A 26823-nucleotide genomic window follows, 5' to 3' on the forward strand; every position below is an offset into this window, starting at 1 on the left:
GGCAGAACAGCTAAGTTGCCCAAACAGCAAAAATGGCAGCCCACTCTGCACACCACGCCTCAGCTGAAGGTGCTGTATATAAATTATATGTAAACAAAGTATATAAAAAGCATCTGAACCATGTTTCATTATTTTATCTTTAGTTCTGTGTCAAATAAAATGCAGAAACATGAACCTCTCATGGTTACATTTCTGGAAACTCTTCTAAAATAAATTACATAAGACAAGTGATGTGTCCATACAAGAACATTGATATTAGCTCAACGATGGCACTTATAAACATAAAAGGAACATTAACACACTTGGGTAAACAGGTCATCTACCTTCGTTTATCTTCTTGCCACATACATGCTCAGACTGTTAATCTAATGATAATATATTTACTTTGAAGTGTAAAAGTTACATTTGAACTTTGTGATTGATTTATTCATGTGTATAACCATAAGAAATGACAGACAGAAACAACAAATGGGAAAAAGTGATTTATCCGTGGATATAACCATAAGAAATGACGGAAAGAAACAGCAAATGCGAAAAAGCATTGCATTGCATCAGGAAGTGTATGAAGTATACTTCAGTTTTTTTTGCTGATACAGCTGACCTGTTACATTAGCTCTGGGAGTTGTGGAAATGTACTGGTGTGGTCCACAGATTTCAGTCATTGGATGAATATAAAGACAATCCTGGATGAGCTTATCCAGAGGGGTCATGAGGTGACTGTATTGGCATCTTCAGCTTTCATTTTTTTTTTTTTTTTATCCCAACAGGCCATCTACTCTTAAACTTGAAGTTTATCCTGCATCTTTAACTAAAACTGACTTTGAGAATATCATCATGGTGAGATCTTCTAAAAGACACATTTTGGTCATATTTTTCTCAAGTACAAGAAATCATGTGTACATTTCGTGACATAATCAGAAAGTTCTGTAAGGATAGAGTTTCAAATAAGAAACTTATGAAGAAACTTCAAGAGTCAAAATTTGATGCTGTTCTTGCAGATGCTACTGTTCCCTGTAGGGAGCTGCTGGTTGAGCTATTTAACATACCCTTTGTGTACAGTCTCCCCTTCTCTACTGGCTACATACTTGAAAGGCATAGTGGAGGATTTCTATTTCTATCTTCCTACATACCTGTTGTTATGTCAGAATTAAATGATCAAATGACTTTCATGGAGAGGGTAAAAAAAATATGATCTATGCGGTTTATTTTCAATTTTGATTCCAAATGTATAAAGAAGTGGGATCAGTTTTCCAGTGAAGTTCTAGGTAAGTAATTTTTTCAACTGGTAACGGAGATCTAACTTTCCTGTGCTGTTAAAGCTGAGCTTATATAAAGCAATAGTCAGGGTACTCGGTTTTTTAAATTCCTTTTGTTTTGTTTGTTTGTTTGTTTTTAGTGGAGTCTTTCTCTATCTTCTAGGCTGGAGTGCAGTGGTGCGATCTCAGCTCACTGCTGGAATTACAGGCACATTTCAGCATGCTTGGCTAATTTTTTGTATTTTTAGTAGATACAGTGTTTTACCATGTTGGCCAGGCTGTTCTCAAACTCCTGACCTCAAGTGATATGCCAGCCTCGGCCTCCCAAAGTGCTGGGATTATAGGCATGAGCCACCACACCCGGCTGGTAGTGGAGTTTTTTTGGTTAAGTGAATTTATGAAATGAAAACACAAGATGATCTATCAATTGCACAAATATAGAAAAGTGTAAATTATAAAGTCAGTTAAAACCCTGTGGCCATTGTTCACACAGTTCATTCTTGGAAGTCATAAACCTGTAAATTAGTGCACCTAATATGTCTTTAAACAATCACACATCTGTTGTACTATTAATTTTCTTCATTTTAAAAAAAGACCCATCCACAAACATCTTACTGAATGCATACATGTAGATTGAGTAGTTACTCAATTTTCTACAACTATCTATGTAACATTGCAGAAATTGTTTTTCCTTGTATACCTCAGTTTCCTTATTCTGAAATTAAAATATGTCCCCATGTCACCGGAACGTTTCCTTCACAGTTGAGAGAAATAGTGCCTCTATCTCAAATGAAAAAACCACTAAGGGTGATTTGTTGTTTCTAATGTCTCTACGTTCCTTCACTAAAAGATTGGAAATTATTTATTTTAAGATCAATCATCTTGTTGAAGTCTGAATATTGTTATATCTATATAGATTTTTTTGAAATTATGTCTGCGTATTACAAAATATGAGCCATATTAAGGTTGGGTACAAATATCTATTTGATAATTTCTCAAAATTTTCTATCTGTAATTTGCAAATATATTTACTTAAAAGCTAATATGATTAATAGCGTAGCATGAATCAAAAGCAGTAGTGGGTACAAGGATTTCAGCCACACTCTCAAAATAGCCCACAGTTCACTTGAATAACCAAAGATAAAGGGGTTAGCTTAATGAACTGTGGAAATTAGACGATTTCTTAGAAAATTATTTTGATGAGTACAGCAGAATTTGTTGATCATGGAGCTCAAAGAGTTGTTTAAAGGTTCATATGCTACTATTGAAGCTTTAAAGGGTAAAGAAATGAATGTTTACTTCTCTATAGATTATTTTAATAACGGTTTATGATTGTAAGTATTCTGATGTGACATTGGCGATGATGTAGTTTACCCTCAGAATTCTCTTATTACTTTACTTTTCTTATATATACACATGGACAAAATATACACTTCATAAAAATTAAATTATGCCTATATTTGAATACATGTTTATGTATTTCAAAGTACAGACACTTTGCCTACATTTTTGTCTACATTATTCTAATCCCTTTCAGAAAATTACCTAATGTAATTATCTTTTGTCATCCATCTTTTCTTTCCTTTTTCTTCTCAGGAAGACCCACTACCTTATCTGAGATAATGGGAAAAGCTGACATATGGCTTAATAAGATCTCCTGGGATTTTCAATTTCCTCATCTACTCTTACCAAATGTTGATTTTGTTGGAGGACTGCACTGTACACCTGCCAAATCCCTACCTACAGTAAAGATAATTTTGTTGGTTTTGTTTTGTTGGCTTTGAAATTTTAATAGGAATAATTCTACAGTCTTCATGCAGAGTGTTTGACTTACACAGAAAGAAAGATGGGCAGTGGGCAGGGTAAAGCAGATACCAATCAGGAACTCGTGTACATGTTGACTTGTTGATACCATCACAAGTATGTGAGTTTCATCATTATTATAGAGAGAGAGGGATACTAAGAAGACTTTGAAAATAGGGTTGGTTAAATTTAAGCCTTGATTATGCAACACATAAGAAGGTGTTGGTCATTCATTAAAAGAATGTTTATAAAAACAAACCACAGGCAAGAGAAAAACAAATAGACACAGTTTCTGTTCCCACACACATTACATTCTATTTCAAAAGACAGAATATATGCAAGTAATAAAAAGTATGCAAAAGTTTTTATCTCAAGGCAAAACCCAATGCCAAGATAGCATCCGTGGAGATAATAGAAAGTATCCTGGACTCACTGATAATGAAGCTGAGAGCTGAACAATGTGCAGAAATTGGTGAAATAATGAGGGGACAGGAAAACACAAAAAAGAAAAGAAGGTAAAGTATTGAAGAAAGTTCTCAAGACTCTAAGTTGAGTTTTCTGGGAAAGGCTGAATGAGAATCAGATGATGCTGAGAGGAAAGTTAGAGCCAGATACTTATTAGGAATTAACTTATTTATTAAGCACCTTTGAGAACTACTAAAAAGAGTTAGGAAATGAAGACATATGATAAGGCTATTTTCAAAAAAGAAACAAAGAAAGAAAGAGCAGATCATTTGGGAAATTTTGCATGGAATCTGGTAGCAGATGATGGAAAAGTGAACTAGAATGTTGATATAAATAATTATGCCTACATTTACTCATTTACTGTAATAGTACCCACTTCATATTGTGTTTTGTGGAAAAAAAGTTAATACAGACAAAACATTTATAATTTCTCTGTTTTATATTCAGTGATTCAGAAATATTAATTTTGCAATTATGGTTATTTCGTTATGATTACTAACACTACTAATTACCCAACATGTGCAAGTCACTTGAGATATCATTCTTCATTTAACAGAACCAGATTGTTCAGCACATCAAGATTACATTCTCTTGAAGAGTCGTGGATGACAGATATATTGTAGACTTGAATAAAATTAGACATACCAGCTTTGCCAGTAAGATGGCAAGTTGCACATATGCCCTAGAATTTAAAGTATAATAATAATAATAAATGGAAGCAATTCTAAAATTCTACTGTAAGTTATGCAGATCTTAAGTATTCTAACTTAAAAGAATAACTCAGTGATATAAATGTGTACCCTAATAATATTTGCAGCCAAACCCAGTGTTCACTTGATTTTACTCAAGAATGTAACTCATTCTATGCTGAGACACCAGAGTTTTACATTTTAGAACAGAAACTTGCCCTATTAGAGAAGGTGTTTTCAGTCTTATGATGAGCAACTCAGTACAGTTTCCTGGTGGAACTTGTGTCTAGACACCAAAGTTCCCTACAGAAAAGCATGAAGAAAATGAACGATGCATGTATTATAAATAACAAATAATTTCTATCACTCGTATCTGTATAGTAGTAAACTTAGCTTACAATAATGAAAGAATCCTACTTAGAAGATGATATTCTTTATAAAGGAATACAAGACCCTCATATATTTTAAATTGAAATCATACTTTTAAGACATATGTAGAAAGTAAGCATTCTTTAATACATTACTAAGTAATCTCTTAAGATTTTTGTCTACATAAAACTGAGAATTTATTCCATGGTTTAAATACAATATCTATGTTGAATGCAAATTGTATGTGCTTTATAACTTTTGAAAGAGACAAAAGCTGAGGTAAGACTAATGAAAATTGTGTGCCACCCTACCCTAGTATTGAAAGATTTCCCTATTTATATTAAGGGAAAGTGATAGTGCCAATAGGAGGCGGAAGACAGGAGGAGGTGTAGAAAGACAAGGAAAAGGATGACCTGTAGTAAATAGTGATAATTACTAATAGTAGCTGTTGTTATTAACTTGCAGAAAGATTTGAATGCAAATCAATGGTTGTAAAATTGTTTCTCTAATTGTTTATTATGTGGAATAATTGTTAATCAAAGTTGTTTTCTTTTCAATTAAATATTACATTCTCAGAATATATGTGTATATTTTAAGAGAAAAAGACACTTGGCAAAATGTTTCTAGTGATTTAAAAATGCACGTAACCATTGGTTTCATAATATAGTCTCATGTAATTATACTGAGATAAAATAAGTCAAGATGTGAATATTTAATATTTATGGAAAATATTCATAAAATTAGCATTGGAAGTAATCCAACATCTTAAATGAAGGAATGATTAAACACTTATACTATATGCATACTATGGCCTTACAATAATTTTATCAATCAAATATTCAATTACACTGTGAGCCAAAATGCAAGTAAAGGGAGGTAGAAAATGGTAAATATAACAAGATGACAAGCTTTTTGCAGGAGGAAAATGTATACACAATAAGGTTAAAACTTTCTAAATAAATGGTATGTGTGTACATGTGTAAATAGAATAAAAGCCATGATGAGAACATACATATTTTACATTGGTAATATCTCTAGAGAGAAATTTTAGAAATATTTCCTTTTCTTTTTTAAACTTTTCATACTTTTATTAAATTAATTACATTGATTTTGTGTTATTTTTATGAAGTTGTCACAGAGTGGGAAACAACCAGTTCCACATCGGTGATGAATCAGTAAACAGAGGTTAGATTACTTCCACACTGGTGGATGAAGAAGGCTCCGGGCATCAAGCCAGTGAGAGTAAACACTGAACACGCATGACATTAAATGTGGCAACAGGTAACTGCAATCACACAAAATGCCTAGATGCCCCATGTGTCATCTGGAATAGTAGTACAATGACTCTCACATGAACATTGATGTCTTAAGATTAAAAATCATATTTGAAAAAATATACAGCAATATATGGTCTTCACAGTCAATATTTGGATTTTTTTTCTTTGTTTTATAAACAACAGTTTAAAAAAGTTTTACCCTAATGATTAAATCTGAAAAATTTATAAATGTAAATATTGGCATAGATTGGAGAAAGCAAATCAGAATAAATATCAATCAATTTTAGCCAAGCACATCTTCACTAGAAAGTGTAGTGTGAGTGAGCTACTCATGAGGGTGACAGATCTCCCCTGCGGAAAGCCCTGGTGGCCTCTCCCATTATGGTACAAGTGCTGCTGCCTCCAAGACACAGCAAAGAGATGATGGGAGTTCCTCACATGCAGTTATAAATAGCACATCAATTTAACAGTGTGATTTCGGGAAAAAGTTCTTCCACCCAAACAATAACCTGAAAAATATGATCATTCAACCATCTAACTATATACTGTACAATTCTGTATTACAAATGAGACTCTCAGGACTAATTCATAGAAATTCCAGACCACAACCAGACTCCAGAATGTCGGTGATTCTTCACCACCTTTTACAGTTACTTTTTTTCTTTGTTGAAAAAAGACTGGAAACCTCTGACAAAATTTAAGTGAAGTGTAAAGGATTATAGAAGAAGATACATGTAGACATAAAATCATCCAAAATGTGAGTAACTTTTCCTCGGGGCTAACAGTTAGGGAAGCAAAACATTGATGGCTTTAAACCAAAACAATTCTATAGAAAACCTGCCTGAAATAAAGATATGTGATTTAGCAGAATGACTATATAGAATTAAAGCCAAGTAGTGCCACTTTCCAAGAACTTATATTAGTAACTCTAGTATTATAAGTAAAGAGTCTGGGTATAATATTTTCTAACATTATCTCTCTGACTACTATGAAATAGCTCCATTTCATTTCTCCCATACATGCACACACACACACAAACATGCACACACACATATTTACATCAATACCCTTAGTAGAAGCCAGCTGTCTCATATTATAAATCTTCTTGATAAGAAACTGAGTGATTGAGTCAGTTAAAATACATAATTTCTGTCAATCATTCCTGATAATACTTAATTTTCTCTCTTTAGTAATTTGTACCAATTATTTCAGTAGTGCCTGCTATGTTGTTACCCCTTTGTGATGGAAAAAATTCTTTGTCACAGGAAATGGAAGAGTTTATCCAGAGCTCTGGAGAAAATGGTGTTGTGGTGTTTTCTCTGGGGTCAATGGTCTTTAACGTGACAGAAGATAGGGCCAATGTAATCGCCTCAGCCCTTGCCAAGATCCCACAGAAGGATAGATAAAATTCCTTACTGGTATTGAAAACTACTAAAAGAGGCTGTGAAAGTCTATAAATAATTCAGTTATAGAAATTTCCTGCCTGGAAATGTAGCTCTTGGGAACGCACTAATTATCAGATAGTAATTCAAAATCAGAAATATACATGGAAGAGGCTAAAATAGTACAAAAGGTATACTCATGGATAATAAATTTGGCACTAATATTGTGATCAGGAATAAATATATTAAGAGGTGTAGGTAAAGTTTTAATATTATCATGATATTGGGATCACGTAAGAGATATCACTAAATTCTTTCCCTGTCATTTGATCCTTATGTTTAAGGATTTCTGAGGGCATTGTACACACTACAGATGTTATCAGAAGAAGTTACATTTTAATGGGTAACTTCACTAGCACAATAACAATAGCAGGTATTTCAAAATGTCTAATACGCATCATGCAGTTTAAGCTTGCCATGTAATCCAGCCTCATATACAGCCTCTACATTTTGGAATAGGCCTATCTGAGTGATGTTCAGGGTACTATTTAGAGAAAGAACGGCCTAAGCTGACAGACTTAGTCCAAGTTCCCACCGCCAGGTAGATTTAGAGATAGGGTAAAAGCAGCCTCCCTTGCTGGACTGGGCCCAGCCAATGTCTGAAGCAGGGAGATGAAAGAGAAAGGATGGAGATAGATCCTGACCTGAAAGTGGATCCTGTTGCTGTATAAAAAATGTGGTCCCACAAAGACTCAACACTATCAGATTAACAACTCCTCCCAATGGAGGCAGCAGAAGGAAATATAAGAAGTAGTCAAACAGAAGGAAGCCAGGTGGAGGAATAGGTTCAGATGCTCCCTCCATAGAACATAGTAGGAAACATATTTTCTTCTGTATAGAATAAAATAGTGACATTTCTGTATTTGTCAATTACTTTTTAGTTCCCAATCTGATATAGTCTTCTTGTAATGACCTATACTAACTTCTTTGGCTGAAAACTCAGTTATTTTAATATTGATATAACAAGTAAAAGTTAAACATGTAAATTGTTCAGTTTATGAGAATTGCTTGGGAGTTCCATAATTAGTCACTTAAACATAAAAATGTCTTGGCTATAGTAGAACATATAAATCACTGTTGTCAAACTTTGTAACACATTGTCTAAGTGTTAACAATCAGTTGACGAAATTCAGAAAAATACAATTTGAATTTATTCAGCAGCTCTATCTTTATTTATGACACCAAAAGCATCCTCATTTCAATGCTGAAAAAAGCAACCAAAATTAGCAATACTGATAATACTCTGAATTTGTCTCAGAAATTGTCCCTTGAAATTTCTCCTTGAAGTAGTGCTTGATAATTTGCAATTTGAAAGAAGTTATACATACTCCCTTTGTAGCATTATTTCTTACAATTAGCTTATTTTATCAACTTGCTTTTGTGTCAATCAAAGAACACAAAACTCTAATATAATAACTTATAGACAAGCAGAATTACATTAAATACTTCCTATGTCACTTAAAAAATGAATACATTAATATTCAATGTGGAAGATGAAAATTAGTATAAAATACATAAAACAAAATAAACATATAGGTCATTACTAAATTGTTACTGCTTATTCTCACTAGAATTATAATGACTATTTTAATTTTTTTATGCATATAATTTTTTAGAATTTTTACGTGTTTAAAATTAAATTTATTTTATTTTTTAACTTTCATTTTAAGTTCAGGCCTACAGGAGCAGGTTTCTTACATAGATAAATCTGTGTCATGGGGATTTGTTTTACAGACTGTTTAATCATCCAGGCATTATGACCAGAACCCATTAGTTATTTTACCCGATCTTCTCTCTCCTTCTGCCCTCCACCCTCCAATGCACCCCAGTGTATGTTGTTCCCTGCTGTGTTTCCTTGTGTTCTCATCTTTTAGCTTCCACTTAATAGTGAGAACATGCGATATTTGGATTTCTGTTTCTATGCTAGTTTGCTAAAGATAACAGCCTCCAGCTCCATATATGTCCCTGTAAAATACAAAGTCTTGTTTTTTTATGGCTGCATAATATTGTATATTATGTACAATGATGTATATGTACTCCATTCCATTTTCTTTATTCAGTCAATCATTGATGGACATTAAGGTTGGTTCCATATCTTTACTATTGTGAATACTACTGCTATTAATAAACATGTGTATGTGCCTTTATAAGGGAATCATTCTTCATCCTTTGCTTATATGCCCACTAATGAGATTGGTGAGTTGAATTGTATTTTAGCCTCTAGGTTTTTGAGGAAGTGCCACACTGTCTTCCACAATGGTTGAACCAACTTACACTCTCACTGAGTATAAGCGTTCCTTTTTCTACACAATCTCACTAGCATGTACTACCTTTTGAGTTTATAATAGCCGTTATGACTGGTGCAAAATAGTATCTATTGTGATTTTGATTTGCATTTCTCCAATGAGCAATGATGTTAAGCTTTTTTCATATGATGGTTGGCCATACATGGGTCTTCCTTTGAAAAGCCTAACAATTTTTTTAACACTTGAACTTTTCATTTATAATCTCATTTTTTCCAAGCTATTGTTTGAAAAATTCTGATTTCCTTACACACTTAACTAATTACAGAAGTTAAGAAAATGAAATGTTGGCATTCTATTTACATCAGTCTTTGAGTAGTTTTATTACCTAACATCCCCTGAGCTCATTCTTAATATATTTAGAGTTCTAACATTCTATAACTTTGGAGTTCTACTCATGGAATAAGATATTTTCTTTACTGTAACAGGTTCTTTGGAGATTTGATGGGAATAGACCATCTCTAATCCATCTTCAATAGTAAGTATGAGTTTCATCCTTTTTTTAAGAGACTAATTTTGAAAGAATTTACATAATATAACCAATCTGAAATCTTCTTTTATTTTAGAGCAGTTATTTAAAAATTGTGTTTTGAACTCCAGACATGTAATGGGTATCCAATAGTGAAAAAATGTTCAACACAAAAATAATTTTAAAGTAATATAGCTAATATAAAAAAGACACGTTATGTTTTATTTATTCTTTTTCTTTTTTATACTTTAAGTTCTAGGGTACATGTGCACAACGTGCTGGTTTGTTACATATGTATACATGTGCCATGTTGGTGTGCTGCACCCATTAACTTGGTATTTTCATTAGGTATATCTCCTAATGCTATGCCTCCCCCGTACCCCCTCCCCCTCCCCCTCCCCACAATAGACCCCAGTGTGTGATGTTCCCCTTCCTGTGTCCAAGTGATCTCATTCTTCAATTCCCACCTATGAGTGAGAACATGTGGTGTTTGGTTTTCTGTTCTTGAGATAGTTTGCTGAGAATGATGGTTTCCAGCTGCATCCATGTCCCTACAAAGGATGCAAAATCATCCTTTTTTATGTCTGCATAGTATTCAATGGTGTATATGTGCCACATTTTCTTAATCCAGTTTGTCACTGATGGACATTTGAGTTGATTCCAAGTCTTTGCTATTGTGAATACTGCTGCAATAAACATACGTGTGCATGTGTCTTTATAGCAGCATGATTTATAATCCTTTGGGCATATACCCAGTAATGTGATAGCTGGATCAAATGGTATTTCTAGTTGTAGATCCTTGAGGAATTGCCATACTGTTTTCCATAATGGTTGAACTAGTTTACAATCCCACCAACAGTGTAAAAGTGTTCCTATTTCTCCACATCCTCTCAAGCATCTATTGTTTCCTGAATTTTTAATGATTGCCATTCTAACTAGTGTGAGATGGTATCTCATTGTGGTTTTGATTTGCATTTCTCTGATGGCGAGTGATGATGAGCATTTTTTCATGTGTCTGTTGGCTGCATAAATGTCTTCTTTTGAGAAGTGTCTGTTCATATCCTTTGCCCATTTTTTGAATGGGTTGTTTTTTTCTTGTAAATTTGTTTGAGTTCTTTGTAGGTTCTGGATATTAACCCTTTGTCAGATGAGTAGGTTGCAAAAATTTTCTCCCATTCTGTAGGTTGCCTGTTCACTCTGATGGTAGTTTCTTTTGCTGTGCAGAAGCTCTTTAGTTTAATTAGATCCCATTTGTCAATTTTGGCTTTTGTTGTCTTTGCTTTTGGTGTTTTAGACATGAAGTCCTTGCCATGCCTATGTCCTCAATGGTATTACCTAAGTTTTCTTCTAGAGTTTTTATGGTTTTAGGTATAACATTTAAGTCTCTAATCCATCTTGAATTAATTTTCATATAAAGAGTAAGGAAAGGATCCAGTTTCAGCTTTCTACTTATGGCTAGCCAATTTTCCCAGCACCATTTGTTAAATAGGGAATCCTGTCCCCATTTTTCGTTTTTGTCAGGTTTGTCAAAGACCAGATGGCTATAGACGTGTGGTACTATTTCTGAGGGCTCTGTTCTGTTCCATTGGTCTATATATCTGTTTTGGGACCAGTACCATGCTGGTTTGGTTTCTGCAGCCTTGCAGTATAGTTTGAAGTCAGGTATCGTGATGCCTCCAGCTTTGTTCTTTTGGCTTAGGATTGTCTTGGCAATGAGGGCTCTTTTTTGGTTCCATATGAACTTTAAAGCAGTTTTTTTTTCTGATTCTGTGAAGAAAGTCATTGGTAGCGTAGTGGGGATGGCATTGAATCTATAAATTACCTTAGGCACTATGGCCATTTTCACAATATCGATTCTTCCTATCCATGAGCATGGTATGTTCTTCTATTTGTTTCTGTCCTCTTTTATTTCACTGAGCAGTTGTTTGTTGTTCTCCTTGAAGAGGTCCTTTATATCCCTTGTAAGCTGGATTCCTAGGTATTGTATTCTCTTTGAAGCAATTGTGAATGGAAGTTCATTCCTGACTTGGCTCTCTGCTTGTCTGTTACTGGTGTATAAGAATGCTTGTGATTTTTGCACATTGATTTTATATCCTGAGACTTTGCTGAAGTTGCTTATCAGCTTAAGGAGATTTTGGGCTGAGATGATGGGGTTTTCTAAATATATAATCATGTCATCTGCAAACAGGGACAATTTGACTTCTTCTTTTCCTAAAAAGACAGTTTTTTAAAAAATCATATGATCAATCCACAGTAGAAAGGAAGGATAAACTAAAAGAAATATGATAAAACATTTTAATTAAATATCTAAAATCTCTAAAAACATAACTATTTTCTTGATGAAAAATTCATTTTTATTGTTTCCATTATTGTAACAGGCTTGGTAATTACATGTAATTTCCATGACTTAAAAGCCACCAATTTAAGGTGTAAAATCCCAATATATTTAGAATGCTTACAAGTCATGAATCCATCTGGAATCATACAATTTAGGGTGTTGTATAAGTAGCTTCTTTCACTGAGCATAATTTTTTGGTTTTTTTTTTTTAATAGTTTTTAGATTCATTCACGTTGTAGTATGTATTTTCATTTCTTCTTACAGCAGTATGATATTTTGTAGTATGCATATGCCATAAAATCTTTGTTCACTTATCAGTTTATTGGTCTTCTGATTGTTTCCAATTGTGGCTTCTAGGAACATTGCTACACAAGTTTTGACATAAACATGTTTTTCTTTGGGATTGATACTATAAGTGGAATTTCTGGCTCATGCGGGAAGTCTGTTTATGAAGAACTACTAAACTGTTTTCCAAAGTACTTGTTCCATTTGTCATTACCACCAACAATGCAAGAGGGTTCCAATTCCTCCACACAGGAAACAGGAAAATACTGGGTAGAAGTAGTTGATTCCCCTGCAGAGGTCCCACCCTCAAGCCTGAAAACTCTTGGCCCTAAATGAGAAGAGACGTTCTGTTTTTGAGGCCTAAAGTTGCCGTTTGGCCCACCATACACCCCTATTCTGTACCCATATAAATCCCAACCCCCCATCACGAACAGAAGAGCAGAAGAGTGGCAGAATGGTGCATCAGGAGAAGAGAAGAAATTTCTGAATGCCGAGAGTAGTTCAGCTGAAGACGGTTGGAGAGGAGAGGAAATTGGATGTTGGATGACCAAACTCCAAAGGAAGATCATCTTCCCACTCCATCACCATTCCAGCTCCCCATTCATCCCACTGAGAGCCACCTCCACCATTCGGTAAAACCCCTGCATTTGTCCTCCAAGTCCATGTGCAACCTGATTCTTCCTGGATGCTGGACAAGGACCTGAGTACTAACAGGACACTGAACTGGTTAACACTTAAGCCATCAGTACATGGCAAGGCTAAAAGAGTACACTAACACATACCTATTTGGGCTTCAGGAGTTGCAGACACCCACCCCTGTATGCTGCCGTGGCGCCACAGCCCAGGGGCACTCACCCAGGCTCCTGCACTTGCCTGTCTGTGTGCTCCCTCTCCCGTAAGGGGCTTGAACGTTCATGGCAACTGAACAGATGAGCCACACAGCTGTCGCACATCTTGTGAGTGGGGGCAAAGAACTCTTGCATTTCATATACAAGAATGTGTATGACAGAATTATTAATATTGTCCAAAAATCGTTAGTAACCCAAATGTCTATTGCTCATAAAATGATGACACAATCTGTGGTTTAGCCATCAACAAAATACTACACAGCAATGGTATTTACCAACAACTGCTACACAAAAGGTTTAAAAAATAGACTCTAATGAGTATATGTTGTATAATTCAGTTACATGAACAAAGAAAACTAATGTATGATATTTGAAGTCAGGCTAGTATTTAACTGGAGGACAAAAGTGGTGACTAAATGGTTCAGGACAAGAGAGTTATTCTAGGCAGGTTGTGACATCTTACACCATGATCTGAAGAGTAGGTAAATTGGTATCTTCTCTTCAAGATAATGTTCAAGATGATCTTACACTTTTGACCTATTCACTTAGTGTATGTATATTTATCTTTTGGCTTTAATATGTAAAGGTTTATTTTATAAGATATATAATGTGCTTAAAATTATAGGAATCAAATATCAAAATAAACATTAAAAAACAGAGAAAATCCTAGAGGTTCCATCATAGTGTGACCAAGAAAAGCCTCTCTTAGAGGTAACACTTAGAGGGAAGCCTCAAAAAGAGATAGAAGCATGCCTTGGGTTGTTGCAAGAAAGAATGTTCCAGGAGTATGAGAGGGGGGCAAAATGTGTAAAGATGCTATGGTGAGAACACTTTTGGCACCCTAAAGAAAAACAGAAGGTCAATGTCTCTAGAAGACCTAGTGTGTATGGAAAAATTGTTAGGAGAAGAACTTGCCAGTGTTTGACATTGCAGGGTCCTGTAGGCCAAATAACAGAGTTGGATTTTATTCTTAATATGATGAGATTTCAGGCAAAAATCTTAATTAGGGGAGTGGCAAAATCTTACTTTTATTTCAAAAATATCATTTTGGCTACTGAGTAAGAAACAGTAGGAGACAAAAGGTAGTATAGAAGCAGAGTGACTAGCTATGAGGCATTTCACTCAGCCTGACACAATTCCTTTTTGGAACTTAAACATGATAATTCTCAAATTGTATTTTCACTATCTTTCCTAAAGCACTTAAAGTTGCTCATGATGTTGCCCATGTTCTCATAGGCCTGTGTGAGAACTAAAAGAGTATAATTGGATTGTTCACAGCACAAAGGATAAATGTTTAAGGGAAGGATACCTTATTCTCCATGATGTGATCATTTCACATTGCCGCCTGTATCAAAACATCTCATGCAACCCATAAATATATACACCGGGTAAATATCCACAAAAACTAAAAATTAACAAACTAAAAAATAATAATAAAATGACTTATATTTGTTTTGCCTGTAAGAAATTAACTTTCCTGACTTTCCATTTTACTTTAAAAAATTTGTCAGTGATAAAATTCCAATGTAAAAGCCAAAGTCTCTATGATGACTGAAACTAAATTGCACAAATTCTATGTCAATTATATGCCATTTACTTTGAATCATTTAGCACTTTAAAAACCTTTCATATGCTGGGCGCAGTGGCCCATGCCTGTAATCCCAGCGCTTTGGGAGGCCGAGGCGGGTGGATCACCTGAGGTCAGGAGTTCGAGACCAGCCTGGCCAACATGGAAAAACCCTGTTTGTCTCTACTAAAAATCCAAAAAGTAGCCAGGCATGGTGTCTTGTCCCTGTAATCCCGGCTACTCTGGACACTGAGGCAGAAAAACCTCTTGACACCACGGGAGGTGGAGGTTGCAGTGAGCCGAGACTGTACCACTGCACTCTAGCCTGAGCAACACAGCAAGACTCTGTTTCAATAAATGAATGAATGAATGAATGAAAATAAAAACCTTACATGGACTTGATATGCTCAAGAAAATAAACTTACTTTCAATTTTGGTATCTCCATGTTTATCCTTCAGATATAAAGAGAACACTATGAAGTTATCAAGAATTGGTCATGATCAACCAGTAAAGGTTGAGCAGTCTTCTGGATTGAATTTGTCAGGCACCATAAAGGAGCCAAGCACTCTCGGGTTGCATACCACAACCTCACCTGGTTCCAGTACCACTCTTTGGATGTGATTGGGTTCCTGCTGACCTGTGTGGCAACTGTGACATTTACCATCATACAATGTTTTATGTTTTATTTCTGGAAATTTGCTAGAACTGGAAAGAAGGGATAAAGAGATTAGCTGTATTTGAGGCTTGAAGCTGGGAAACCAGAGAGATGGGACTTCTTCAGTTTATTCCAACAAGAAAGATTATGATGCAAGATTCCTTTCTTTCTGTGACAGAAAATCTGTTTAAAACTTAATTACCTTGTCAAATAAAAATTTGTTTTTCAGAGATTTAATACCTGTTTAATGGTTAGAAACACTTTTCATCAAGAGGGAAAATACTGGCAAAACTATTAAATAGTATAAAGTCATACAAGCTGATATTTAAACTTGTAGCGCTTATATTGAAATTTGTTGCTCCCATTCATAGGTTACATGAAAAACTTTTACTGAGCTTAAGTACATTTCACATATTTTACTTAAACGCAAGAATATTAAGAAGTCCACCGACAGTATTGGCACTGCTTTGCAAATACTCAGATTACTATGGCTCCATTTTGAGCAAGATTTTCGTATTTTAACTGTTGTTAAAGGAATTATTAAACCATTGGATTGTATTTTTAAAAACTCTCTCTTCCTTTTAATATTTTGAGATGAGTAGTGCTGCTTGGCCTTTACGGTGTATACTGCTTCAGTGTCAGTTTTTTCCCAAAACTTGTGGCGAAATGTTTATTATTTTAGTGCTTTATTCATTTCCCCAGTAGAATGTATGTGTAATTAGAAATATAGCTACTGCTACCTGCTTCCTACAATAATATTGAACTATTTTACCAAGTCTTTGGTTCTATGGGCCAATTCAGGCTTTCCATGTGATATCAACAAAATCAAGACATCTTTGTCCAAAAATAAATAAATTAGAAATGTAGAAATGAGTGAGTGAGTGGTGGAGAGAACACTGGACTAAAAGTCAGGAGAGCTGGGGTCCAGTCCCATGCTTCTGCTGAGCCAATCTTTCACCCTGAGCCTCAGTGTACCCATTTTTTCTAGTCATTTAAAAATATTCATCTGGTTGATTTTATTCTCATATTTTAAATTATTTCAATAGATTTTAGGGAACAGGTGGTGTTTGATTAGATGGATAACTTATTTAGTTATGATTTCTGAAATGTTGGCACATCCATCACCCAAGCAGTGTACACAGCACCCAAAGTGTAATCTTTTATCCCTCTTCCCATTCTGACCTTTCCCAGAGTTCTGAGAGTCCATTATATTACTTTTATGTCTTGGCGTTTTCATAGCTTAGTTCCCACTTACAAGTGAGAACATCCAATGTTTGACTACCTAATCCTGAATTACTTCACTTAGAATAATGGTCTCCAACTCCATCCAGGTTGCCGTTAGTGGCATTATTTTGTTCTTTTTATAGCTGAGTAGTATTCCAAGTTGTATGCCTGTGTGTGTGTGTGTATGTGTGTGTATCACATTTTCTTTATCCACCCATTGGTTGTTGGACATTTAGGTTTGTTCCATATTTTTACAGTTGGGAGTTGTGCTGCTGTGAAGATGTGAGTGCACGAGTCTTTGCATATAATGACTTCTTTTTTTCTGTATAGGTAACCAGTAGTAGGATAGCTGGGTAAAAATGTAGATCTACTTTTAGTTCTTTAAGGAATCGCCATACTCTTTTCTATAGTGGTTGTACTAGTTTACATTCCCACCAGCAGTGTAAAAGTGTTCCCTTTTATCACATCCATGTCAATATCGTATTATTTGAGGGCTTTTTTTTTTTTTTTTTTTTGAGACGGAGTTTCGCTCTGTCGCCCAGGCTGGAGTGCAGTGGCCGGATCTCAGCTCACTGCAAGCTCCGCCTCCCGGGTTTACGCCATTCTCCTGCCTCAGCCTCCCGAGTGGCTGGGACTACAGGCGCCCGCCACCTCGCCCGGCTAGTTTTCTGTATTTTTTAGTAGAGACGGGGTTTCACCGTGTTAGCCAGGATGGTCTCGATCTCCTGACCCCGTGATCCGCCCGTCTCGGCCTCCCAAAGTGCTGGGATTACAGGCTTGAGCCACCGCGCCCGGCCTTATTGTACCATACATACTATAGGTACCTGGGCACAAGATAGGTCAGGGGGTACTGCACCCTTATTTACAAGCTTAATCGCATCGTAAGATTGCAGGCAGTACTTGAAATCATTAATAATGAGACAGCAAATATGTTAGACTTGCTGGCCCAGCACACCACAGAAATAAGGAACACCATCTATTAGAATAGACTGGCTTCAGACTACCTCCTAGCCCAGAAAGAAGGAGTATGTGGAAAGTTGAGCCTGATGAATTGCTGTCTAGAAATTAATGATAACAGGAAAGCCATCATAGAAATAACTGCAAGGATGTGGAAGATAGCTCATGTCCCAGTTCAGATCTGGAACTCGGATGGTCTCCAGATTCCCTCTTAGGAGGTTGGTTTTCATCCTTTGGTGGTTTTAAAACATTAGGGGTAGTGTTGGCTATATTAAAAGGTTGCTTAATGCTCCCTTGCCTCTTACCCCTCCTCATCAGAAGCATCCAATCAACCATAGAATCCATAATTAACAGAACCACCTCCACTCAACTGACGGTTCTAACTAAGTATCAACCCGTACCAGAGAAGAACTGACTTGTAATGCAGATCCAAATGATAGTGATGCCTTCTATTAAACTTCATTTACAGGAGGCATCAAAGGGGAAGATGAGGTGGGAAATTAAAGAAGGAAAGAAAAATAAAATTAAAAAGGAGAAATAAGCTTTCCTGTATTAGGCTAACTTGTCCCAAAGGCAGCAACGGGTGCAGCCCAGACCCAGGGAATGTCTTGATAATACTATCTAAAAAGCCAGAACACACACACAAAAAATGTGGTCCGGAGACTCTCCCAGCACTCCTTCAACAGAGAGAGAAGAAAAACAAATTTTCCTTTGTTTTGTGGTATGAGTTTATAGATTCTTGTTCTCTGTTATAGTTATAGATTCTGTAACTAGTAACTTCAAGTATTCTGTTTTGTCTAAAAAGTACAGTGAAAGTCATAAGAAGCCTGAGCAGGCCTGAACTACAGCTGTCTGGGCACCATAGTGAAGGTTATAAGGTAAGCCAGTGCAAGGCTCTTTTGAGCAGAACCTAGACAGGAGACATCTAGGTTGCATAGCAATGGTCATGTGTAATCTTGAGTTATGAACTGTCACAATTTGATTAATTGTTCTGCCTCTGTATCCCTACTTTCACGCCACTGTAAGCCTGCATCAAGTTAGCCCACCCCTTTTGGAAAGTGTGTATGAAAGTCAAGTGCTGTCTTTGTTGCGGGACCAATCTTTGGATGTTAAGTCTGCTGAGTCTGAGTGCACTCAATAAAGATATCCTCCTGTATATAACCCAAAGTCTCTCTCTGCTCCTACTGATTCCTGCAAAAAGATGTCAGTTTAAAAACAATATACATAATAGATGATAAAATAGCACAAAGACAGTTGTTGATTAATAATACTTTGCCATTAATATTATGATTAGCAAAAAATTCATAATTAGGAGGTCCAGTGTGGCATTTTGGTATTATTACGATAGTGGAGGCAGGTAACAGATGTCACCAAATTCTGCCCTGCCATTCGATCATATTATTTTTAGAATTTCTAAGTACACTGTACTCACTACAAATGTCATCAGAAAGGAGTTATACTTTATGGGTTACTTCACTAGCACAATAACAATAAGTAGGTATTGGAAAAAAAAATTGAAATGTATCATGGAGTTTAGGCTTTCCATGTAATCTGGGCCTCTTTACTTAACCAAATTTTAAAATAGGTCTATTCAGTGCATTGTTCACAGAGCTATTCAGAAGAAAGGAAGCCCAAACTCACCAACCCTGAGTCTAGGTGCCCACTTAGCCACGTAGATTTAGAGATACAGAAAAAACAAACTACCTTGGTGGACTGGACTTGGCCAATATCTCATAGGAAGATGCAATAGAAAAGAGGGAGATCAAATCCTGCCCTTAAGGTAGGCAGAATCTGTCAATGCTTTTAGAGTGTACCATCAAAGAGTTAACAGTCAGCAGAACAAAATTTAGCATCATCACAATTTAAGTTTTTCAACAGCCCTATTATTTATAAACTGCCAATCAGCATTTTTATATGTAAATAATTTGCAGTGGGAGTAAATGTCATAATATTCTCGATATATGTGAAAAATATCACTTAAAATTTTTTCTTGGAAGAAGTGCTTAATAATTTGTAATCAGAAACAAATTATATGTACTTTCTAAGTAGATTAATCTATTTCTCATACATAGGTGATGGCGTAGATTTGCTTTTCTAGTAAATTATCAGATATCAGACTCTAACTTATGGAATGAGTGAATGTAAGTAAACTCCCTCCCATTTCATTTTTTTATAAATGAAAAGCTTAATATTAAATTTGTAAGACAAATATGTATGTAGTAAATACATTAGTAACATAGGTATAGACCATTAGTAACTTTTTATTCTTCTTTACACTAGAATTATGTCTGCCTAAAATTTACTTAAATATTTAAATTTTTAATTTATTATCAAAATTCTCTAAGTCACTATATGTGAAACATCATGATTGCATTTAACATGACAATATAAAGATTAGTCAAGATAATATCGTTGTTCTATTTACTTCAGTGTTCTAATAGTTATCATTACTTAACTTGTCCTCATTTCCTTATTAGCCATATGGAAGGCATTTGACTAGGTGATCTCAATCTTTTTAGAATTCTAACAGAAATGTTATAATTTATATTTTACTCATAGAGCAAGGTACATTCTTTTTTAAAACTTTTAAGTTCAGGGGTACATGTTCCAGTTTGTTATATATGTAAACTTGTGTCATGGGGGTTTGTTTGACAGATTATTTCATCACACAGGCATTAAGCCTAGTACCCATTAGTGATTTTTTCCGCTCCTCTCCCTTGTCTCACCCTCCACCCTCTGAAAGGCCCTGTGTATTGTTGCCCTCTATGTGTCCATGTGATCTCATCAGTACACTCCCTTATCTACATAGTTCTATAGAAATTTGATGACAGGAAATCAGATACCTTAGTACCAATACTCAACTATATAGTGGGTAGTCCAGAATCACCTTCCCGGTAAGACTCTGAGGATCAAATATTGAAAACTTGGGTAACAGCATACACAGATGAAAATGGTTCAACAGAAAACACACTGTTGATGTAATAAATGATTCACCATTTATCATTTAAAAAGTCAAAAATAAAATCTAACTTCTTTACATTTATCTTCCAGTCCTATGGAAAATATAATAAACTAAAAGGGGTTGATATTTTATTATACTCGGTCACATTCTTTATGGCCAAAAACAAACTATCTTTATTTCAAGTGTAGTTACCTTTCACAAAGTTTTTTTTCAACAATTTTCTGGGTTGTCTGTCTCCTAATTCAATCATTACACCTACTCTTTCTCCTAATGTATAGATGTTGCAAATGCAACTGAAAAATGACAGCTTTTCTTTCATTACAAGCTGCTGCATTTTCTATAGGAGTAAATACCCGGTCTTTATCCTGGAGTGTTGATAACACATTTCATGATGGAGTGTGGCCTGTCCTTTCTCTATTCAAGCACCACCTCCACCCCACTCCCTGCTGCACTGGATACTGTGCCCTATCATACTCAGTGACTTCATCATTTCTCTAAGAGAAGAAGTCTGAGCATGCATCCTGCTTCTTTTTTGGGGGAGGGTGGTAATGGGAAATGGTTGATACACAATTATCTTTATCCACAGTGTTCTCTATTTGTCCGTGTGACAATCTTGTATTAATTCTTCAAGTCTCAAGTCCCATACCATGTCTTAATGTGTAGCCTTCACTTACTGCCCCAGGGGACTTGGTGCTTCTTCCTTTGTGATCTGAAACCGATTTTAACACAGTTTTTACTGTTATAATAATTTGTGATCTAGAGAACACTGCCTGTTTCATTGACTCATATTGTGCATTGCTCATTTTAGTTCTAAGATTTATAATGTATACTTTTTCAAAAAATCATCTAATCTTAGGTTATCCACAAACTAAAGCTTTTATAACTCATGATGGATCCAACAGAATGTATGAGAGAATCTACCATGGAATCCCTATGGTAGGCCTTCCTTTATTGCAGATCAACCTGACAACTTTGCTGACATGAAGGCTAAGGGGGAAGCTGTTAGATTGGACTCAAAAACAATGCAAATTACACATTTCCTCGATGCATTAAAGGCAGTCATTAATGACCCTGCATGAATGTAAATTTTTTAAGCTCATAGCATGTATCCATACTTTCTCACATGAAGGCCAAGGGAGTAGCAGTGATTCTGAACATGAACACAGTGCTGAGTACGTATATTTTTTGTTACACTTAAAGGCCATGATCAATACATCATTGTATCACAATATGTTTTTTTGTTTGTTTGATTTAGTGAAAACATTTTTTCAGAGGTTATAGGATAGTGCATAAGTTCTAAAATAGTCAAAAAGTGAAATAAGAGGAATTGCTAAAGATGGTAACAGAAGGATTATAAGGAAGATTGAGGACAAAATTGAAGCAGAAAACTATAAATATTATTACAGTACTGACTAATTTTCAGCACACTTATGTTGTCTTTCAGCATGAGAACTCATCAAATGTTCATGTTTAAATACTTTTTGTGTATATTGAAGGTATATAAAATGATATTATGGAATACAAACACATATTTATAAAAGTTTCCATAATAAAGCAAATAAACATATTCATGATCTCATATTAGTTATACATTTCTTTTGTTTTTAAAGCATTCCTAAGATGATTTCTTTTCAGTAATCAGCATGACATAATCAATCTCTAATTTCCATTATATTCAATATTTTACAAATTTTCACACTACATTTTGATCCCATCATTGATAATTTGTAAACAACTAGAGCTTTCAAATTTTCCTTTTAAAAATTATTGAAGAGAGGAGATATTAGTATAAATGTAGCCATTTCTTTGTTTTTACAGTGGTGGTTGATTTGCTTATTTAGAAGAATTATAAAATCAAAAAATAGTTGACTTGAAAGAGGTAAGTTGGAATATTTTTGTTTAATAGCCAAAATGTATGAAACCAGAAATATGTGGTTTAAAAATTATTTCAGCACATACATTAATTTCAGTTATGCTATTACTATTATATTAGTAATAGCAATAATTTTTAATAAACATAGCTCTGGTATTGAAAAATGACAATTTTTAATTAGTTGATACATATTGAATGTGTGTGACACACATTGTATTGGTTCTTTGTATTATGTAACCCAATTGTATAAAAAAAAATATCAGAATTAGTGGCCTCTTCTGAAAAACTCAGTCCACCACGTGTTTTTTTAAGTAGCAAGGAGAGAAGTTACCTCCATTGCTATTGCTACAGTGCCATGCTTTAGCACTTCTTGGTTTTGACTTGGTAAGCAATATACTTATATGCATCCTTGTTCTTTGTCTATTAGTCCATAATTATTTCAACACTAGAAACAAACGGAACTGCAACACCACAAAGTAAAATATTGAAAGCCACTTAGATTCTAAAATCCCAATACAAGAAAAAGAGTAATGACAGTGAATATTTACTGACAATCACTTTATGATGAGAATAATTCTACCAAGTATTCCAAGAATCATTACATGATGACTCATAATAATCAGGCAAGAAAGATACAATTCTTATTCATTCAATTTAACAATAAAAAAAATTGGAATGGATACATCTTTTAAAAAAGGACCAGTAGATATCAGGTTAGGATTCAAACTAAGGCCATCCACTTTCATACTTTTAACCATTAATCCACTGATGTAATGTTAATTCCAACTCTTGGTCAGTGCCAACTTCTTATGAGCTTTGCCCTGACATGTACCTGACCTCGTCAGATTTGTCTGCTATCTCTAGACTTTGATATTATTTTGAAACTTGTACACCAGTTCCATTAATTTTTTTTTTACTGGATAATTCAATTTCTGTACCCTCAAATGATTTTTTTTAACCCTTTGGACTTATCTGATTTCAATTTTTAGGCTACAAATACTTGTTCTCTCTAAATTATCTCTTTACATCTTGAAATCTTATGCATGAAACAAATTCTAGCCCATAATCTCTATAACCACCATGAAATAAAATATTTTATTTTTCATCTACTTTTATGGGGCACTCATTTTTAACATCTACATAAAAATTTCACATATTTGTCTTTTCTGGTTCATTATATAAGTTGATGTCTATGTGATTTTCCATTAGCTGTAAAAAGGATGTGATGTAGTTATCAATCATTTATTATGATCAGTCTCTGAAGCCCTTGGACCAAAAACTCTTCTGGGTTGAGTTTGTCATGCACCACAATGGAGCCAAGTACCTGCTGCCACCTACCCACAACCTCACCTGCTTGCAGTACTGCTCCATGGATGTGCTGGCCTGCATGGCAATTGTTACTCTCTTTGTCATAATATGTGGCTTGATTATCAACTGTTTGTTAAGGTAAGAAAGAAAGAAAAGAGAGTAGATCTGTTTGAGATCTAAGGCAGGCAGGCATGATACAGAAAATCATGCCATTTAATGCCACCACTATGTATCAAGGTATGGACTAAATTCTTTACTACATTTTACAAGACCTGTGCCTTCTTGATTTGTTTGAAATTTTTAATCTTTGTTAAACATTAAGTAATGTACAATTTTAATTTCAGAAAACCTGTAATAATTCACTCTTAAAGCTAATCTATGTATATTTTTAAACTGAAAATAAAAAGAGATTCACTAGAAACTCAGTCTGTTTCCTTGAGAAGGCCAGAAAGAGTAGATATACTTTGCATTTTAAGAAATCTCTTCTTTTATATATATATTTATATAATATATAATAAATTCATATATTATGCATTCATATAACATATAAAATAAATATATTTATATATTGTATTTTTTTTTCAACTTTTATTTCAAGTTCAGAAGTATATGTGCAGGATGTTCATGTTTATTACATATGTAATCTCTTCTGTATAAACAGATACAATTATATGGAATATATGTGTGCCTGTCAGAAAAAAAGAAAAGAAAAGAAAAGAAAAACTGAGCAAGATCCTTGTTAAAAATTTCAAGACAAATTTTATTTTGACTACTGAAGTAGGGGATAGAGACTACAGTATGAACTGAACTCAACTCCAACTAAGACAAAGGTTAACTGAGACTTTTAAAGAAAATATGTTTGTGAATAAAATGGGAATATGAGGAAATAAAAATAAGGAAACCAAAAAGAGAGTAGTTGGCTATATGGAAATAGAAAATTACATAGAAATTACATGTAAATGATTGATTATTAGATAAGATGAGTTAGACAGGGTAATTTTGCAATTTGGCAGGATCACATTTTATTGCGCAAAGCCTCAGTATGAAGGCTAGGGTCACCTTCCAGGACAAACCCATGACATATTGCACATATAAGCTGGACTAAACTTAGCCAACTCTCTTAGTATGGTGTTTAGGCAAGTTCTTTGTGTTAAATGGGTATTTCCAATTCATATCTTTCATGAAATACAACACATTTTCTCATGAAAATTTTCTTTATTTCAAAACTCTAGATGGTCATAACTGGCTTCCTAGGTAAAACTCTGCAACCTGGTAAAATGTTTGTTTAGAAAGACTGAAGATATTTTCCACATGAGACCTTGAATACCCTTGAGTTATTATTTTTGCTTTAGTAATGACAATTTGTAATTGGATAGTAATACATAAAAGAAAAGAAAAGGCTAGTTCCCTTTAGTTAGGAATTATAGACATGGACCAGCAGGTTTAGTCCAGTCCCTCTAGATTATAATGTTACATGATTTCTCTCCTGCAATAAGATCTCACATTTCTTGTCCTTACCTTGTCAAGTATGATATCTCCACCTACTTTAATGCCTGGAATACTGAGGATATACAAATCAGAAAGGTATATAACTATTTTACTTATTCTCTTCTCATAACATATTAAAAACTAAATTATAGGTGGAATAAAGAGCCAAATATCACGTGCAACAATTTTTAAAGTCTATGCTGGAGAAAACGTAGTAAATGGCAAAAAGCTCTCCGATACTTACATTCAACTGTTGTTCATTACAGCCTTTGGACTCAGAACAAGGTTTGAAAAGCAAATAACAAAAAAGAAGGGAACCAACATAAGAGCAGTTCTTCTGTCTGACAAGAGTTGTGTCTAAAACAGTTGAAAGAAGGAGAGGCATAATGATTATTTCTGACACATGAAATAGATTTTTATAGTACTCCTCTTTAGGAGAAAATGTTGTAGCAATAATTGGTAATAAAATGAATTATTATAATGTCTAGAAAAGAAATATACACCAAATATTTTATTTTACTAAACTTTGAACATATAGTCATGCCACTAGAAAGAAAAAAAATAGCAAAGTACAAGAAAAAAAAGTGTAATGTATTTGTGCTGTTATAGAAATGTCTACTTTATAAAAGGGGAAACTGTATAGATAAATATTAGCCTGGGGAAATAATGTAACTCAATATGTACTACACAAACTAAATTTTAGTCTATTTATTTTTTTTAATGAAACAACTTCTGAAAATGCATCAAGGACCTTGCCAAAATAGATCTTCTTTGCAATTCGTAGACCATATAGCCAGATACAAAAATCTATGTCTATTCATGAGTTATCAATGAATACTTTCATTTGTTTTAATATTGAGACATCTTTTCACATAAAATACTATGTACACATACAGTTAGGAAAGTATGTGAATATGAAGGTTGACTTGATAGAGACTCATAAAAGCACATAGTATATGAAATTCCAAAATTTCCAATATTTTCCATGTGTCTGTTTCTTTGAGATTGATTCTAAAAGCTTTTAAATATCTCAGGAGTTAACAAAATTTAAACACAGAAACTCTAATCACTTGGAATCATTGAATTGAAATAACATTCTTCATCCTCATGATCATCTTTTTCTATAAAATTTTGAATATGCTGCTTAAAGACTGGAATATGAAGCACCACAGAAGTTGAAGACAAAAATAAAATAATGGTGAATTTAATGGTGAAAGTAACATATGAAGCTGAATCTGTTTATG

The 26823-nt window shown here is 34.5% G+C and overlaps 1 pseudogene; it reads left to right on the plus strand.

The window, feature by feature from the left end:
* Positions 1-266: 266 nt before the first annotated feature.
* On the plus strand, positions 267-24506 carry LOC104664131 (annotated as a pseudogene).
* The last annotated feature ends 2317 nt before the right edge of the window (positions 24507-26823 follow it).

This window comes from Rhinopithecus roxellana, chromosome 2 (genome assembly GCF_007565055.1).
Source record: "Rhinopithecus roxellana isolate Shanxi Qingling chromosome 2, ASM756505v1, whole genome shotgun sequence".
NCBI classification, from domain to species: domain Eukaryota; kingdom Metazoa; phylum Chordata; class Mammalia; order Primates; family Cercopithecidae; genus Rhinopithecus; species Rhinopithecus roxellana.